The sequence below is a fragment of the Periplaneta americana genome, chromosome 12 (genome assembly GCF_040183065.1).
Source record: "Periplaneta americana isolate PAMFEO1 chromosome 12, P.americana_PAMFEO1_priV1, whole genome shotgun sequence".
NCBI lineage: Eukaryota > Metazoa > Arthropoda > Insecta > Blattodea > Blattidae > Periplaneta > Periplaneta americana.
In genome coordinates this window covers 93,610,244-93,616,052 of record NC_091128.1, presented here as the reverse complement: position 1 = coordinate 93,616,052, position 5,809 = coordinate 93,610,244, and the positions used below count along the sequence as shown (strand labels likewise).

The window sequence follows — 5,809 nt, the reverse complement described above, 5'->3', positions numbered from 1 at the left end:
TTAACCTTTCCTCCATCGCTTCCTTTACCATCTATAATTCACAACTCTATACAAGGACTAAGAGGGGTGGTTAGATCATAGAACATTACGCTGCAGACCGGAACGTTGCGGTTTATATTCCCGATGGAGTCATGGATTTTCTACATTGATCTAATTATCCCGGCCGCACCTTGTCTCTGAAGTTCACTCAGCATTTAACAGAAATGAGGGATATTTTCTTGGGGGTGAAGGCGACAAGCACGTAGGAATAACATCCCTACTGCTATTAATGTCAATTGATTGCACAAACCTTTCGGTAATCTGTTGGCAGAACAATTGGGTACGGACTGAAAGATCCTATGTTCAATCCTAGATGTTGGCGGGATTTTTCTCGTTGCAAACTTCCAGAACGGCCTCAGAGTCCTGTCAAATTTTCAAGTTGAGTACCATATTTTCCGAGGGTGAAAGGTGGTCGGAGCGTGATACAAACGACATCATCTCGTTCTAGTGTAGAGGTTATATAATTAATAATCTGCACTCCCTTACAATGACATTCTTTCAGGCCATATAATAAAATAAATAACTGATCGCGTTATTAAAAACGGTATTAACATTTTATTCCTTTTGATACGTGAAGGTTCCATCACAATTCCCTGGTTACATTTCTACATTAATTCTACATATTATTCTCTAGCTTGTTTAATGTTGGCTAATTTTAGTTTACATATTTCATCGTCTCACAAGCATATTTATTACATCTACAACGTTAGATGTTAAGTCCGGCATATTTGGCTTATTAATGAAATTTATTTTACAATTTTTACACTCGTCTGGATTTCCATAATGCGTTTAAATGTTTACATGGCAAGAAATCAAAAGCATTCTTCAGAGAGAAGACAGTAGGTCTATGCAATAAAGGCAAGATTTTCCAGTGAAACGTTATAGCAGATATTAGATGATACAAACTCTGGAAAACTTGGTCAAAGAGAAGCTGGACGTTTGAATTTCATCCCAAGACAAACACTAGTGAATAAATTTAAAAATAAGCCCAGAAATAATTTTGGGAGGCCAAATAATTATGTTTTCACCGAGAATGTTAGTGCTCTGTGCCATGATGTCTTTGTAATAGTATCGTATAAAGGTTAATTGTTCCCTGACAGGCCTACAGTCAAAGGCATTGAACTGCATGGTCCCATCTCCAGATGCAAAGTCACTTGTAAGGTCAATAAATAATTCATTGTATGTTTTAAGTAATAAAGAAAGTCAATAAATTGGTAAATAAAAGGGACATGTATGAACTGATTATGTTAAGACTGTGAAGAATTTGATTATTGTTGTTTATGATGAAAGAGTAATGGAACGGAGAAAAATTCTCTCCGGCGCCGGGATTTGAACCCGGGTTTTCAGCTCTACATTCTGATGCTTTATCCACTAAGCCACACCGGATACCACCCCGGCGTCGGACAGAATTGTCTCTGATTAATTCCAACTCTTGGGTTCCCTCTAGTGGCCGCCCTCTGCACTACGTCATAGATGTCATAGGACCGAAGTCCACACATGTGCTGAGGTGCACTCGTTATGAGTGACTAGTTGGCCGGGATCCGACGGAATAAGCGCCGTCTTAAATCACGAAGTGATTTACGCATATCATATATATATATATATATATATATATATATATAATTATTATTTTAATGTACCGAAGTACATATGATATTTCCATGCAGATATTCTGCGTCATCATATGATGAAAGAGTAATGGAGGGAACCCAAGAGTTGGAACTTAATCAGATACAATTCTGTCCGACGCCGGGGTGGTATCCGGTGTGGCTTAGTGGATAAAGCATCAGTACGTAGAGCTGAAAACCCGGGTTCAAATTCTGGCGCCGGAGAGGATTTTTCTCCGCTCCATTACTCTTTCATCATATGATGACGCAGAATATCTGCATGGAAATATCATATGTACTTCGGTACATTAAAATAATAATAATAATAATAATAATAATAATAATAATAATAATGATAATAATAATAATAATAATAATACATATGTTGTTGTTTAGTCAACTGTCCGAAGACAGGTCTGAACCTCACAAGTGATACCAAAAAGACACCACCTATGCGGCAACTAGACCAAGAGATAATGGGGTTAGCGAATTAAAAATAACTTATATCAAACACATGTAGGTAATAAACACATACAAATTGTATCTATATTTTCTTTGTAGTACTAGTATATTTCATTGTTGTAGTAGTATTTTTTTTTTTTGTGTCTTCATGTGAAATGAAATTTCATGTATTTTCTTATTGTATGGTCAAAATTTACCTTGAATTTGAAGGGGAATATAGAGAATTGAATTAATATGAAATGATATAAAGTTTGCCCACATTGCGTGTAACTTTGTACCACAATTAAATGTCATATTTCACCTATTTAAAATATGATTTTTATATTTATTACGTCTCAACCTATATAATAAGCAATTTTATTAAATAATTTACTTTCAAACATCAATAATTTAAGTATATACTATTTTAGGTAAATATAGATCTAAAAATGTAATAGAAATGGTACAAAGTTACCCAAAATGACTGAACGCGCAGTGATAACTTGATCGTATATTTTCATTGCCAATCGAGATTGATATTTCAGAGTAGTTATTTTTTCTCTTTTATGGTCGCATTCTAGAAAGGTATTAAATAATATCGGTCATTGTGAACATCTCTGACTCAGTTGTTGGGTGAGTATTATTGGAGTGACCTTCATCTGAATTGGTTTATTAAGCATTGTTGTCATCATGAAGTATTTCTCTCATAATAACTCTTTCGTTTCTGGGTTGACCCTCATTTCATATAGCATAACGCAGATCCTTGCCTTAAGAATTGAGTAATATGCCTTTTCTAAGTCGATAAAAGCCATATATACTCCTCATTAACCGCTAGCCGTTTGTGTTATAAACGACTGCAGAACAAAAACATTGTCCGTGAAAGATTTACAGCCTCTAAACCTCTTCTCTATAACCTTTGTGAGTTTATCTTTCCTCCTCTCCATTTTAAATAAACTAGGTGTAATTGAAGAACTGTGAAACTTCTATTCAGCAGCCTTTAAGCCAATCAGGAAATGAGCTCCTTCTCTTCCTCTTCCCTTTGTTGTCTTCTACAGCCTTCATTTTTTGTCTTCTTCATCTCTTGCTTCTTCTTTATCTTATGAGAATAAATTTTCTTATCCTACATTTTTCATAACTTTTCCTATTGTTTATTTTTAAACCCTTTGTGTATCTTGCTCTTCTTTCTACTTCCTATTCGTCTTTCTTTACCTTCTATTCATTTTGTCTTTTTTTTTCTATTTATCTGCTTCTTTTTCGTTCTTCTTGTCAAGTCTAAATTATGATTTGTGAAGACTTTTAAATTGATCAACAGTTTTCTTCTTCACCATCACATCATCTTCTTGTCCACACCTGTGGAGTAACGGCCAGCGCGTCTGGCTGCGAAACCAGGTGGCCCGGGTTCGATTCCCGGTCGGGGAAAGTTACCTGGTTGATGAAAGAGTAATGGAACGGAGAAAAATTCTCTCCGGCGCCGGGATTTGAACCCGGGTTTTCAGCTCTACGTGCTGATGCTTTATCCACTAAGCCACACCGGATACAACTCCGACGCCGGTTAGAATCGTCTCAGATTAAGCTCCAACTCTTGGGTTCCCTCTAGTGGCCGCCCTCTGCACTACGTCATAGATGTCTATGAACGCAGGACCGAAGTCCACACATGTGCTGAGGTGCACTCGGTATGAGTGACTAGTTGGCCGGGATCCGACGGAATAAGCGTCCATTACTCTTTCATCGTATGATGACGCAGAATATCTGCATGGAAATATCATATGTACTTCGGTACATTAAAATAATATATATGATATGCGTAAATCACTTCGTGATTTAAGACGGCGCTTATTCCGTCGGATCCCGGCCAACTAGTCACTCATACCGAGTGCACCTCAGCACATGTGTGGACTTCGGTCCTGCGTTCATAGACATCTATGACGTAGTGCAGAGGGCGGCCACTAGAGGGAACCCAAGAGTTGGAGCTTAATCTGAGACGATTCTAACCGGCGTCGGAGTTGTATCCGGTGTGGCTTAGTGGATAAAGCATCAGCACATAGAGCTGAAAACCCGGGTTCAAATCCCGGCGCCGGAGAGAATTTTTCTCCGTTCCATTACTCTTTCATCGTATGATCTGCATGGAAATATCATATGTACTTCGGTACATTAAAATAATATATATGATATGCGTAAATCACTTCGTGATTTAAGACGGCGCTTATTCCGTCGGATCCCGGCCAACTAGTCACTCATACCGAGTGCACCTCAGCACATGTGTGGACTTCGGTCCTGCGTTCATAGACATCTATGACGTAGTGCAGAGGGCGGCCACTAGAGGGAACCCAAGAGTTGGAGCTTAATCTGAGACGATTCTAACCGGCGTCGGAGTTGTATCCGGTGTGGCTTAGTGGATAAAGCATCAGCACGTAGAGCTGTAAACCCGGGTTCAAATCCCGGCGCCGGAGAGAATTTTTCTCCGTTCCATTACTCTTTCATCGTATGATGACGCAGAATATCTGCATGGAAATATCATATGTACTTCGGTACATTAAAATAATATATATTACCTGGTTGAGGTTTTCTCCGGTGTTTTCCCTCAACCCAATATGAGCAAATGCTGGGTAACTTTCGGTGTTGGACCCCGGACTCATTTACACCGGCATTATCACCTTCATATCATTCAGACGCTAAATAACCGTAGATGTTGATGAAGCGTCGCAAAATAACCTATTAAAAGTCATCTTCTTCTACTTATTATTATTATTATTATTATTATTATTATTATTATTATTATTATTATTATTATTATTATTATTAACTAGTTCGATTAATTAAAATGTGTCTCAGTGAAACGTACAGCAGAGTCCGTATAGGTCAGTTACTGTCAGATGCGTTTCCAATTCACTGTGGGCTAAAGCAAAGAGATGCACTATCACCTTTACTTTTTAACTTTGCTCTAGAGTATGCCATTAGGAAAGTCCAGAATAACAGAGAGGGTTTAGAATTTAACGGGTTACATCAGCTGCTTGTCTATGCGGATGACGTGAATGTATGTTAGGAGATAATCCACACACGATTAGGGAAAATACGGGAATTTTACTTGAAGCAAGTAAAGAGATAGATATGGAAGTAAATCCCGAAAAGACAAAGTATATGATTATGTCTCGTGACAGAATATTTTACGAAATGGAAATATAATATAAAAATTGGAAATTTATCCTTTGAAGAAGTGGAAAAATTCAAATACCTGGGTGCAACAGTAACAAATATAAATGATACTCAGGAGGAAATTAAACACAGAATAAATAGCCTATGGCAAATCCCTGTTATTATTCGGTTGAGAAGCTTTTGTCATCCAGTCTGTTGTCAAAAAATTTGAAAGTTATAATTTATAAAATAGTTATATTACCGGTTGTTCTTTATGGTTGTGAAACTTGGACTCTCACTTTGAGAGAGGAACAGAGGTTAAGGGTGTTTGAGAATAAAGTTCTTAGGAAAATATCTCGGGCTAAGAGGAGTGAAGTTACGGAAGAATGGAGAAAGTTACACAACACAGAACTGCACGCATTGTATTCTTCACCTGACACAATTAGGAACATTAAATCCAAACGTTTGAGATGGGCAGGGCATGTAACACGTATGGGCGAATCAGAAATGTATATAGAGTGCTAGTTGGGAGGCCGGAGGGAAAAAGACCTTTGGGGAGACCAAGACGTAGATGGTAAATGGATTTGAGG

At 37.8% G+C, this 5,809-nt stretch overlaps 1 non-coding gene across 1 annotated transcript; it reads left to right on the top strand.

Moving 5' to 3' along the window:
* Positions 1–4,095: 4,095 nt before the first annotated feature.
* TRNAY-AUA (transfer RNA tyrosine (anticodon AUA)) lies at positions 4,096–4,167 on the top strand. The gene has a single exon. It is a non-coding gene; the product is annotated as a tRNA-Tyr (tRNA).
* The last annotated feature ends 1,642 nt before the right edge of the window (positions 4,168–5,809 follow it).